The sequence below is a fragment of the Acinonyx jubatus genome, chromosome E4, assembly GCF_027475565.1.
Source record: "Acinonyx jubatus isolate Ajub_Pintada_27869175 chromosome E4, VMU_Ajub_asm_v1.0, whole genome shotgun sequence".
NCBI lineage: Eukaryota > Metazoa > Chordata > Mammalia > Carnivora > Felidae > Acinonyx > Acinonyx jubatus.
In genome coordinates, this window is record NC_069395.1 from 57074285 (window position 1) to 57088751 (window position 14467).

Consider the following 14467-nt stretch of genomic DNA (forward strand, 5'->3'; position numbering starts at 1 on the left):
TGTGAAGCCTGTTCTGGAAACCCAGTAAACAGTAAACTCCTTGCAAGTTTCTCACCAGTATCATCACTGGCTCCAAGTTCCTCACTCCATTATATCTCATATATTATTACACCGAAAAAAATAACCGGATAGAAACACAATCCTTCAGTATGACAGTCAAAGGGGGAATAGAGTAGCAGTGCTTAAGAACAATGGTTTTGTAGACAATGGATTGGAAAGAAATGTGTTTTCTTCCTGACATCTCAACCTTTTTGCATCAGTGAAACTTCATTCCAAACATACACTCTGAAGGATCAAGTGATAATCTCCTTTTCACTTAGACTGTCTTCATTAACCTTATCCTTCTATTGGAAAGCTTTAAACACAGTGTTAAAAGCAGATTCCTCATTGCTAATTTTTAAAGCCTCTCAGTTCCCATAAAATGGGAGACAAGATCCCTAAGTCTGACAATATTCACATATAAGGGTTAGGTTACCTGCCTCTCAACAGTCTAGCCAACACTTAAGAAAGATGGATAATATTTATTAACTTGAATTACAACATGAACATAGCTATCTCCAGACCCATTTTCTCTGAGCATCGGATATACCGATTACATAAGAACCAGGATCTCGAGTTTAGGTTATGAAATATGTACTTTGCAGTAATTTTTTGCTTGTTAATGTCTTTCTCTTAATGCTTTTATAGTCTCATTCTTCTCTCTTTCTTTTCCATAGACACGGGCAGGTCCCTACATGCTCATACCTGTATACCTGTGCACGTGCACGTGCACACACACACACACACACACAGAGCTAAATTTTAGTTTACCTTCATAGGTAAACATAGGCATTCTAGCCCAGAGAATCGCCACAGTTCACCACATTTCAACAGCTATTGAAATGAGATTTGTGTTAACAGAGACATTGGTTTGGGATAGCAAGAAACCCAAACCCTAGGTCTCCTGACTCGCCTCAGATCCATGTGTGTTCCATTGTAATAAACCACTTCCAAGTGTAATAAATATGTCTGTGACAATACTCAGAGCACCTGTACTCTTTGTCTCTTCCTCCTTCCTTCCAGCCTCACCCTTTTCTCTCTGTTTGGACTACATTCTTTGTTAATTAATCAGGTCCATCCTCATTTTTAAGCCCACGTAGGTGGGGAATCAGATATTTTGGTGTCTGCCTTAGAGTGGCCATGCCAAACTGATGCGAAATGATGACTAGAAATAATGCTGGTGTTAACTTGAGTTATTAACTTGAAAGTCATGCTGGGGTTGGTATGAGTTTTGAAAACTTTAAAAGTCAGAATGGTTCTTAATTGGGGACATGGTTACATAAATTTTTATATCTATACTATGAAAACCAGTGCATCAAGTAACATTGAGGAACTAGTTTTCAATGTACTGATACAAAAAAAGACGTGCCTGGCACATTAAAAGAGACAACCAAATCGCAGAACATGATGAATATAGAGTTAGCATATTTTTGCTAAAATGTGTGAAAAAATACATAGAAAAATACACACTCAATTGATTTTGTTGATTACGTACGTGGAGTGGGATTGGGGGGTTGGTGAAGACAACCTTTTACTTTTTTTTCCTTTAGGAAATTGTTGGAAGTTTTGGCTTTCGGCATTTTTCTCTTTCGTAATGGAAGCAACATTCGCGAAGCGGGTTAGCCTGAGGCGCGGGTCCTACCTGGACAAAGATGGCTGTCTCTATCCAGCACGGGAGCTGCCTCCTTGGTGACGGCCACGCACAGGCTCTTCTCATGGCACATTCCCCGCTGTGGCATCTGAGCCAACCTCACAGAATCGAGTCCTGAACCCCAGCCCCTCTTCCTTGGCTTCCTCTCTCCTCGTGCACTGTCTAGTAAATGAAGTCTTGCTCTAAGGCCCACATTCAGGTGGCCCAGCCACAATTTCTGGGCACCGCTGTTATCTTCACAAATCTGCTGCCCTGACACCCAGCCCCTGGCTCTGTGTGGTGAGTCGGGACACATATGTGGTCCCTTACACAGCCATGGCACGTGGCCTGCTGCATTAGCCTTACCCACAAACCTGGGCTTTCGTGGATGTTCTCTTCCTTGTCTTTGAAAACCAGCCCGATTTCTTGAGTCGTGGATCTAGTTCACACCAGTTCCTTCTTTGTGGTTTGATGGCTCCCCCATAGCTCCAGCTTCAGGCTGGCCCTGGGCGTGGACAGATCTTCTACACGGTACGGTGCCACTGTGGTGGCCTGACCTCTTGCCGTGACTCTACCGTGCCTGCAACCTGGAGTAGTTGGATGTGGTTAGTTTCTGGAATTCAACAAATAGTGTTACTGTGCCCCTTTGGGGCCCTGTACCTGGACCTCCTACTGCCTTTCCTGTAGTCACTTTTCATAAGGCCGGCCTCCACTCTGTTTCAGATTTTTCCTATCCCCACACCACATCGCGTGATATTCCTCTTTAACCACCCTGAGGTTAACCACTCAACCTATGGGTTGAGTGACCCATAAGATCGAGTTATCCCATCACACCAAACTTAAGGAGAATAATGTGACTCAGTTTCCCTCTGATGCATCCTTGAATTGCCTCTGCCTTCCAGCTGGACGGTGCCCCAAGCTTTGGGGTGCCATTTTACAATGGCTCCAGACTCCTGAAGAGCTTGCGCTTCGTCATTTGAAACTCTGCCCCGAAGAGACGGAGTGCTCAGATCTTAAGCTAGAGAACCACAGTGGCCCTGAAACACTGGCGCACTCCATCTCCTAACACTGAATATAGTGGGGCGAGTGATGGGGTGCTCCATCAAGGCAGCACCAGATACTGGAAAATCCTCTGGCTTTGGCGCTCAGGAAACCCACTCTTGAATTCTAGGAGCTTTACTTGTGGGCTTATGTGGTCACTCGACCTTTCTGAGCTTATTTATTGTTTAGATTAAGACTGAGAATACCCATTTTGCAAGGCCCTTGGGAGGGTTAGAGATAATGCGTGAGTAAAATGACTACAAGTCGAGCTGCTGACATGGAAGCAAAAGTTGCAGTCCTAGAATTCTGCCTGCTCGGCCCTCCTCTACTCTCCCCATTCACACTAGCACCCCTTCTCAAGTCTGCCCGGAGCTGACAGGTGCACTCTTTCTGCGGGCAGTGGGAGCGCCACTGCTCTAGATAACGTGTGGTCCCCGATGTGAAGCTCAGAACTAGAAGCCATTGATATGCCTTAATGCTGACTCCACAAAGATGCCCGTGACCTCGAAGATAAGTGGCCAACTGTCATGGTGTTCCTGGGGCTCTCCTAATTTGGGCACTGAATGTCCTACATCTTAGGAAACTTCTCAGAACCAGGCAAACCAAGACAGCTGGTCACCCTAAGAGGGGGAGGCAGGTCCAAGGTGGAGGTCAAAAGACAATGCCCAACATATTACAGAGAAGATTTATATACAAGAATGTCAACCATTATATTTAAGGTAGGGACAAGCTGGGGTGGGGGGAATGAAACCAAATTCACCTAGAGGAATGGTGAAAATTACGGTACATTTATTCACACAGTCACCGAAGACCACATTTTAAAGGCTTTTTTTCTAGCGAGAAGAGCAATTTTCATCATATATTACTACGTGAAAAAGCATAGTGCAGAGCTATTTATACAGCATAATGGGAGCTATTGTTGGCGATTCTTCTTCTTTATGAATTTTCTACTGTGAGTTTGTGTTACTTTCATAATCATACAAAAAGATCAATATCATTTCAAGATACTATGGGTAATGAAAGAACTAAGCCCCAATTAAAGGGTAGCCCCAATTCCAAGGGCATCAGGAGCCTCAAGGATGTTACCTGGGGTGACTAACCATTTTGGTTTGCCGGGACTGAGGGGATTCTTGGGGCACAAGACTCTCCGTGTGAAAACTGGAAAAGTCCTGGGCACACCAGGATGAGCTGGTCATCCTAATGTCACTACCTATCTGTGCCCAAGCACACCTTACAGCCTCTCTAGAATGGGTTGTTATCAAGGTGAAAAGCAGTTCAGACCATGGGTGGTTACACACACACATTTACTGAGGTATATTATATATATTATAAGACACCCAACTCTCAAGTATATAGTTCAATGAATTTGGACAAAGGGCTACACCATGTAGCATTGCCAAGATCAAGATATAGAATATTCCTACCATTCCAGAAAATTCCTTTTCCACTCAATACCCCACTACTCACCAAAGGCAACCACTGTTCTGATTTATATTTTTATAGACTAAGAGAAGGCAAAAAATAAAAAATAAAAAAGAAATGAATATACAAATAGGGTTTGAGAGAAAGTGACAAATATTGAAGACAGGAAAAAAAAAAAAGACCTAATGTGTAGATAGTAGGAGTCTCATATAAATACTAGTTATTTACTTATATAATTATGTCCTATCTCCATGGCTTCTCTCTGGTGGGTTCCCTGTCTTTCTTTGAGTTTATTCATCACATGCCACGCAGTAAATACTTCAAAAATAATTTAAAATTGAGGAAAAGAAGGGATAAGGATATATAAAGGGAGGAAAAAATAAGAAAAAAATGTAAACATCCCTTCTAACTCTGGAATTATGAATCTGGGTAGATTTGGTGGGAGGAAGAAGGCTGGCTATCATTGTTTCTACAACTTTACAGGTTATAGTCCCTAGAAAATGACTTGCATTAAAAAAAAATAACAGTTCCTGAGACCTATCCCTTCTGGCACACCAGGTGCACAGGGACATTTGGATTGGAGTAGTATAAGATTTGGGTGGCCATAGATAGTGCTGCTAAGTTTATAAGTTTGGGGAGCCCTGGCTGTGCCCCCTGCACTGATGCAGCGGATCCAGGGCTTTGAAGGAAACTGCTGTCCCTTCTCTCAAACTATCCCTGGCCTGCGTTGCCCCTGGCCAGTTCCTAAGGAAGGTTCAAGGTGCGGATTGACAAGGAGACCCTGGCTCAGCCTCTGCTTGCCTGGAGCAGACTACCTGGCCCCTTTCCTCTGTACCATGGGAGATGCTTCCTCTGCTTAGGCTACTGAGCCATTGGAACATTCTCCTCCTTTCCACAGAGTCCTTTCCTTCTTGCGTCCTACTTTCTCATGGGGGAAACACTCCTACCCCGTGAATGTGGTTATGGTTGGTCTTCCAGAGTCTCTTTGAAAACGGGTGGTGTGGTGTAAAGAAACAGATTAACCAGATATGCACCTAAATTCTGGCTCTACCATGGGTAAGGTATATGACCTCAGTTCCCTCACTTATTAAAAACAAAGGGAATAATAATACTTAGCTCTCAGGATTGTCATGGGCATTGACACGAGGTCATGAATAGCAGAGTTTAACACTTCATTGGTGCTCAGTAAATATTAGTTTCTTTTCTTCTACCAGATGGGCCGTGGGCCTGTTGGTCTCTAGACAAGTTGATGTTTATAGGATGACAATATCTGTGCCATCTGCAATAATTCAATACTGATTAAGAACTCAAATAAAATGAAAGATACAAATGTATGGCACAGGTTTGGTTTGGGATTTTTGACATCCCGGCTTCATTCTGTTTCAGATTTAGAAAATAAATAGGTTTTGTTCAAATCTATACTACTTTTTAAATAGGTAAAATCCCCGAATCTTTAACTCAGGTGGTGGCACAGGACAAGAAAAATGCCTTCTTTTTAGCATTTGTATCACTTTATGTCACTTGATTTTGGGTTCACACGGATCTTTTGTTTAAATCTCTCCCTCCTTTCTTTCACATGCTCTCTCGCTCTCTCTCTCTCTCTCTCTCTCTCTCTCTCACACACACACACACACACAGTATATTGCCAAAAGCACAACTGACTAGCTTTCTTATTGAACTGATGTCTCCATGCAAAGATTTCTAAGTCAAAAGGAGCGATTGTCTTTGATGAAGAGAAGCCTGTATAGTGTTTTTTTTTTTCCCTACCACATTTTGAGAGATTAACTAGCCATGGCCTGGCTGCTTGGGGCTCCAGTAATGGTCATTTGGAAGGTGTCAGGGTAGGTCAGTTGTCATCAGTGGTCATTACCTGAAAATGGACAACCTCCCTGTGACGGGGAAGTCAAGCTGATACCACTGAATGACTGGTTCCAGTTCTGCTAATTCTATGACCTTGAGCAAATCGTTTCACCTCTAGGAGCTCTAGTTTTCCATCTAGAAAATGAAAAAATTGGTGAAATTATATCTGGGATCTCTTCCAGCTCTGAAATTCCATGGTTCCTTGAATACAAAAGTGGTAATGCAACCCAAACCAACTGCCAGGAACGACAATGGAGGCCAGATGAGCCAGCCTGAGAATGCCAATGCAGAGAACATATGATGGACCCGAAAAAGCAAAGGCAGTGTTCTCTGGAAGCTGAGAATGTGTAAATCAAGGGATGGGGGAGACACCAATTCAAACAAAACAGTATGTAATTGGTAGGGATGGGTATTTCATCTTGACCTCTCTTCTAGCTTTTGATCTCTGTACTTTACTCTCCCTCTGCTGTTAAAGAAACCAACAAATCTCATGGGTTTGAAGGTGAGCCATTGACAAGGTGGTAAAGGGTAAAGTGCCACAGGGTTATAAATATGGGAGCAATGACACCCCCAAATAGGATAATTGTAAAAAAGCATGATTTGACTCAAATTGGGGAAGCGACCATCAACATTAAAGAGGCATCTTCTAAGCAGAGAAAAGTCAGGAAAGAGAACTTTGAAAACATGGAGCAAATACTGTAGATCTTTTCCTATGGAGAAAGACGGGAGGCACTAAGGGAACATCATAGGACACAAGAATTACGTGATATCTTCATAGGACCCATGGCAATGGCCATCTGGCTGGTTAAGTGCAAGCAAGGGTGTGTGTGTGTGTGTGTGTGTGTGTGTGTGTGTGTTTTACTGAGTGGAATGACCTCTCCATTAACAAAGATCTCCCTACCTCCCCACAAAACTCATTCCATCTTCAGTTGAGTCTGATTTGTAGAAAGTTGTTTCTTCTATGGGCTAAAAGAGAGATCTTGATAGCATCTAGTCACTTGGCCTTGTTTTATTTCCAGAAGCTGGAACAGTGAGTCTCTCTGATGTTGAAGATGGCTCGTATGCATCTCTGGAATCTCTTTTCTTCATTCATGATGTCCATTTCCCTTTGACAGTTTAGTATCCAAATCCTCCACCATCAGAAGGTCTATTGACCCAAGCCTAGGACTTCTGGAGCAGTCCTAGGTTCCCTTAGCTCTGTCTTCAATGTCCGTCCCAGCTTCTCTGATGGGATTGCACTTCCTCGATTGGCTCTTTCATCACGTAAGACATGTATACATGTGTACACGCGCAGGCTTCAGCCTGCAGATCACGTGGGCAAGGCCCACGTGCCAGTGTGCAATAGAGTCGCTCTAGAGTCGACCTGCCTTCTCCACCATTTCCAGACTGAGAATGTCAGTTGCTCCCAGCTTTCTTTTTGAGAAGTTCGTAACGCTCGCAGCTCTGGCACCATCAGTCAGTTGCTGCCAGTTGCATTAAGGGCTTACTCTTGAACACTTTCGCTAGCCAGTGTGGCTGCGTAACCTCGCGCAACAGCCACATCAGACATCCGATGGGCCATTAGGCTCGGGGAAGAAAATTCAGCATGCGTTGCTAAAGGCGAATTTGTCCGCTCACAAGTATCGCTTAATGTGTCGAGCAGCTTCATAGAGTTGGAAGGCAATGAATCTGGAATCACGAGGAACTGAGTTCAGACTGTAATTCTGCTGCTTACCCTCTAGTGAACTTGGCTTTGGGAGGATTCAATTTGGTAAGCATGTCAAAATGTCTGGTAGGGATGGTGCCACCTGGCCGTTGCCCGGTAATTGTTACTACGCTTAGTCCTTTTCAGGGGATCCGGTTCTACATTATATTTCTTGAGATTCCTTGAGAAACCTCAGAGCAAAATGTTTTCACGTCTTCGTCGGAAATAGAGTTTCCTAGCTGAGAAGTACATCCTGTTATCCAGGACACCTGCCTGTCTACGCATTTCCCTAAGCACTATAATTACGACCACTGACGTGGTTTTTATTCTTTGGGCACACTCGGTGTGGCTCCCCCACTGCTCACATCACCAGCTCCTGCGCTTTGTGACTCTGAATTAACTGCAGTGGAATAAACAGAAGGTTGTGTGTCATGTGGCCGAGGCTGAGGGAGCCTTCCTAATGGGGGACCGAGCTGGGACTGCTGAATTCTCTAAGTTCTTGCAAACTGAAAAAAAAAAAAAAAAAAACAGCAAATGCCACTTTTTGGTGAGGTGGAAAATCTGGAGGAAGACCAAAAAAATAAATAAACAAATAAGCGAAATAGGTTTCAGTTTTTATTCCATACTTCCGTGGTCCAGCGGGATTTATCGCTCCATATATCTGGTGTCTCACTTCAAGCGTCATGGTACCTTACAAGCCCTCCGTTTGCCGTGGCTGAAGGTTCAGCCTCACCACCATCGAGATGAAACTAGCCAAAAATAAGGTAGGGGATCCGACATCAAGGAAAACTGAACTGATACCCAAAATGATCCGAGACTCGCCGAAAGTAGGAAAAGAGCACTTAATTCACCTCCTGTATGGTGGCAGGCTTCAGTCCAGCTCCCCTCTGCCAAATCCAATATTATCGACAATTTGGAATGACCCAGGCACCGTTCCAGATGAACACAGGCAAATGCTTCTAGTAGCGTCCACGCTTCCCGTGCTCAGAATCCGTCTCCTTGTAAATGCCCCATGTCGGTTCTCATTTTGCTGCGTGAACCGTGTGGCATAAATTTGCTCCCTTTTCTGCATGGCTGTTTGTCCCGTCATGTGAAGCTGCTTTTAACACCTTGGTTTTGGCTTTCCTGATGAAACGGGTGTGACTCTTTCCACTGCTCCTGATGTGGTAGATGATTACCGGCCGTGTTCCTGGAACCCCATCAGGAGACAGGACAGCAAGGCGGGAGCCGCGTGGACTTTCACCAAGGGACCGGCTCTTGGTGGCCTGCCAAGTTCCACCTGCTTTCACTCTTGGCCTCCCTGCCCTGCTCTGGAATTGGTTTCTGCACTTTATAGCTTTACGAGGACGTTAGTTCAAGTGCGTTCTCTGGCTCCGTCATCTCCCGCTTCCTTCTGTTCCATTTTGCCACCGGGATCCTACTGGGACTTCCCCTAGCTGATCCACTTGGACCCGACCCTGCCCACAACCTAGTGGGTTTTAAATCACCATAAGTTTTCATTTGTTGTAAATGGTTTGTTTTAGTTGTCCTACTCTCTTTGGCCTATGAGCCAGATAGACTTCCTCATAACAGGCAAGAAAGCAAAATAAATTATAAAAAATTAATAAAATTATATTATAAAATTTGTGTATCTTGATTATAAGATACACAAATATTTTATGTATCACACACACACACACACACACACACTCAAGGGGTGGTCAAGTAAACCATGGCACCATGCTGTCTAATCACTTAGAATTTTTAAATATTTTTTTAATGTCTATTTATTTTTGAGAGAGACAGTGCAAACAGGGGAGGGGCAGAGGGCGAGGGGACAGAGGATCTGAAGCAGACTCTGCGCTGACAGCAGAGAATCCAATGTGGGGCTCGAACTCAGGAACTGTGACATCATGACCTGAGCCCAAGTCTGACACTCAACCAACTGAGCCACCTGGGCGCCCCTTAGAATTTTCGTTTATGCTTTTTGAAGGAGCATTTCCAGGCTTTTCTTTAGCAATAGGTTTTAATCCCATGTCATTCTTATACATAAATAAACACCAGGTCCCATCATTACCAAAGCTTATTATTTAACCGTTCACATTATATAATCCATAAAATGATTCAAGGGTCAGCCTGCTTAGTGGGTTACGTAGAGCTTCTGGACTTCTAATTTTTACCTAGGCCTTTGTCAGCTAAGACATCATCTTTTTGATGTTCTCCGCACGCACTGCAACATCCCTGAGAAACATTTTCAGGCAGAGGTGGATTTATTTGTAGCTAATGAAGCTTAGGATTCTGGACTCCTCACTAGCACGATCTCCTTCTTTTTTCCGTGTAGACTACGATATTCCAGAATTTTGTCATATAAAAACATGATCAAAGAATAAGTAGCCACAAAATCTAGGAAAATGTTTGAGAAATCATGTCGGGCATCTAATTAATAAAAACATTACATTATTTATTGGATTATTGTACTCGCCCGTTTTTTTTCTAAATTTGTAATTTGTTATGATTTATCTTCTCTTTTGTAAGAACTATCTACTGTTGTACCTAATTTTACTTGTAAGTTTATCTTGTTTTTCCCAGAGAGGAATCTCCAAGTTACCTAAATCCAGGGACCAGCATAATCTAGATTTGCCCTATTGCAACCAAGAGTTAGTTACGACATATTGGTTTAAATTTAAATCTGGTGGCGTCTCTTAACCATTGGTAAGACACACATCACCACAGTGGCACACGATTGTGTTATAACCCATGCTTATAAATTTGATCCGTGTAGCTTCTTTAGCATTGGTGGAATTATTTGGGGGATGTTGAAGTATACCATGGTTTCATTCGCATTTTCTATTTGGCTACGCTCAGTTTTGTTTTGGTTTTTTCCTTCATCGAAAACGCTGGAAGATAAGAAGCTTCTGTTCAAAGTCAGCTGGAAATTTCTGAGGAGTTGACACTCTGCCCCGTGCATGAGTTGGTCACACCGGTCTCTCATTGCTTTCAAATCCTTTCCATGTACTCCCAGAGGTTTGGGCATTTTTTCCCCCTGCCGTTCCTTTAACTTTTTATTTGTAATAATTTTGAGCTTATAGAAAAGTGGCAAAAATGATGTGAAGAACCATTTCCCCATATACCCTTTCCTCAGATCCCTCAATTATTAATGTTTCACCGCATTGATTTATCATCCTCTAATTCCCTATCGTTATACATTTGTTTTTTTTTAAATTTTTTTCAGCGGTTCGAGAGTCAATGAAAGCTCTGTTGTCCTGTTCTACCTTAATGCTTCAGTATGTACTTCTAAAAACAAGAACCCTCTCCTAAATAATCACCATACAACCATGAAAATCAGGAAAGTGTTCAATGCTACCATGCAATCCATACAAATTTTGCTAATAGCCCCTATCGTGTTCCTTTCAAGGTCTCGGATCCAATCAAGGATCGTGCATTGGATTTACTTGCCCTATCTCTTTAGTCTCTTGACCGGGGCCAGTTCCTCAGGCTTTTCCTTCTCTTTCATGAACTTGTATGTCTGATGCGTCCAAACCCTTTACTCCGGAGAAGATCTCTCGTTTTGGGTTTTATCTCGTGATTAGATTCAGATTTTGCATCTTTGGCCGGAGTGTCTCAGAAATGACACCGTGTTCGTCTCAGTGCATCGGTGGCACATTACTCCCGGCGATGCTGGTTTTACCACTTGGCTAACGTTTCTTCCAGGCTTCTCCACCGTGAAGTTAACAAATATGTTTTAAGTACTTACGTGGATTTGGGGGGAGTCTACTTTGTGATTATGTAAATATCCTGTTTCTTGTCAAAGTTTTGGCCACTAGTTTTAGCTTTCGTTGAATGCTCGCTGTTGTTAGAAATTAATTTAGTGGAACACAGCCAGGCCTATTCTTTTACGTAATTCGTGTGGCTGCATCTTTGCCACAAAAACAGATTTGAGTATCTCTTACAGAGATGAAATATCGCCACAAAGCCTAAATTATTTACTCTGTAACTTTTTTACAGAAAAGCTTGCTGACCCTCGCTCTTTTGAGCCTGGTAATCTGTATTTTAACAAGTGCCTAGATACTTAAAAACCTTGCGGCAGTGTATTTTGTTCTCTGTGTTGTTGCAGTCTGTGTTGAATTACTTATAATATCTTTTCAGCTCATAACTTTATGTGCCCTTTCACATCTTTTGTAAGATTTACACCTTAATTTTACAAGATTTGCCAAAGCAGACGATCGGATTAACGTATCTTTGAAACACCACTGGATGAACTGTACACAGAGCGGTATGCTCACGTGGATTTTCAGTTCTCTCTTTGATATCATGGTTTGTTGAAAAACTTCACGACTTTGAGAAGGAACCGTAATGATCTCCCTTCGTAGTACAGGGTTTACTCCGTAACAGATCCCCGATACCCAGTCATCTAGCGTGTGCGCCCTCACCGGAACACCTGATTGTGAGTAGTGTAGCTCTGTATGCGGCTGGTATTTGTCTTGGGATCCGTGACTTCCATTTGCTGGTTAAGATCCGAAGCTAATCCGCCAGGTGCCGGGCCACGATGTGGTCCCGCTCCCCGCGGCCCCGTCTCTGAAAGCATGTGACAAGGGCATCATGTTACCTCTCCACTTCAGGGCACAATTCACTCACCTTAGATCCCTTCTGGAGAAGACAGGATGAGATTCGTTTGAGTATTACCAATTCCTTCTGTTTCGAGTACTTGAACAAAAGTTCCTTGCCTCGGTGAGTGCTTCTTCCTTCCCACTGTTACCAGCCGTGCTTTGACTTTTCCAGATATAAGGAGATAGGAACAGGAAAAAGATGCGTTGTTGGTTGGGGGAGGGTAATCAAGCAAGGCAAAGTAGCAAAAAGGAAACAGACAAACAGCAGCACAGGCAGACCTGGATTTCAACCCCAAATTTGCCACAGTCACTTGGAATGCTAAGAAATTTGCGTGACTCTGTCTGAGACCCAGTTCCCTAATCAGTAGAACAGGAATAATAGCTGCATCATGTGGCAGGTGCTGATTAATGTCAAATACTTGGTTTAGGCGTTTAAGAAAGCACTGTTGTTAAAGGGTGCTTTGGAGAAACTGGCCAAAAGAAAGGCTATATTTTTAAAAAGAGCCATGGTGATTTTGCATACTCTAAAGAGAGATACTGTATATATAATTAAAGAAATTACTTCCTTTTTAAAATTATTAAATTTTTTTTAATTATGAGAAAAATAGAATTAAATGGGAGCTGGAAGGGGGCGCCTGGGTGGCTCAGTCAGTTAAGTGCCCGAGTTTGGCTCAGGTTATGACCTCATGGTTGGTGAGTTCAAGCCCCGCATTGGATTCTGTGCCTCCCTCTGTCTCTCTCTCTCTGCTCACACTCTGTGTCTCTCTCTCTCTCTAAAAAAAATAAATAAACATTAAAAAATTTTTAAATAAATAAATGGGAGCTGGAAGCTACGAGACCCAGAGCATGGGTGAGGAAGTACTCAGACGACAAGAAATAGACAACTTCTGCTTCGGAGAGGCAGTGAGGTCGCAAAAACGGGCACTGATGGCTGCTGCAGGTAAGCTCGTAGGGGGCGGGACAAAGAATTGAGGTCGTCTCCCCTTCATGGCTGTCTGTCGTATTCTCCACTAGGTGAAAGGCAAGGTCATCTGGCAATAATGAGGAGGGGTGCAGGTGAGGAGGGAGATTGGAAGCAGGCTACCCAAGGCTAACTGACAATGGATATGGGTTAATTCAATGTTAGGCTTTTACCCTACGAGAACATTGAAGAGACAGAGGGTTAAGGTAGCAAAAGTTGTGGCAAGACAGTGACCCAAGTGTTGGACGTGGGTTCCAGGTTGAATAAGGGACGATGTGTAGACAAGAGGAGTCTTTGAAAGGGAGAAAGGACTGGAGGGCATGTGCGGATCCTGAGCAGGTGAAGTGGGAGTAATTGAACGAGGGATACAGGACAGAGACTGCATTTGGACAGCCTGAACTGACGATGTCAGGAATGGCATGGGGAGTCCAGGGTGTGGCTTTGGGAGGAGGTAGTTTAAGCGGGTAGAGGGAGAGGCCCTAGTGATGGCGAGGCCAAGTAATTGATTTGGAAGCCTTGACTATGTGAATGCAAAAGTCATCCTGAACAACGGAAGTACTTCAGCAGGATAAAAAGAGAATTAACTAAGTAAGATTTCTTACGGGAGCATTGGCTATGGGTGTGGGGGGGTCACAGGAAATGAGGTGTGGGGGTCACGGCAGATGAGACGAGGACAACTCACAGGGGTCAAGAATCAACTGGATCTTTAGAGAACAAAATCTGGGTGTTTTCAGTGGCACTCTCCCCTCCCCAACCCTCCCTGCAAAAAATTGTACTTATAACTGATTGATTTTGAGCCTGCCATCACTCTGCGTCTGGCCTCTGTTGTGAGAATAGATGCTTCCCTTCACCTTAGGTTCTAGCTGGTAAATTGGTAAATTTTCCTTCCTGTTCTTGTGCTCGAAGCCATGGCTTTTCGTTTTCTGATTTCTTCTTATCCCTCGTATCCAACACTGTACTTAATTCTATTGTCTACCTTAAGCTCAGGTTTGACTATAAATCCCAGTGACTTGTATTTGTTTTATTCTAGAAAACAAACTATCCCCAGACGAAGACTTTTGTGAAAAGTCTGGTACAACACACCCTCCAATAAATCCTCCTCTTGCAATGGAGTGGAAGGGGCATGTCAATATTTCCTGGAGATGAAATACCCTTACCGCAGGTGCATAATTACTTTATGAATGATGCCTATGACTCATTCCTGCCCATACTACTCAGAATTGCCTCTCTTCATGAGCTTGTGA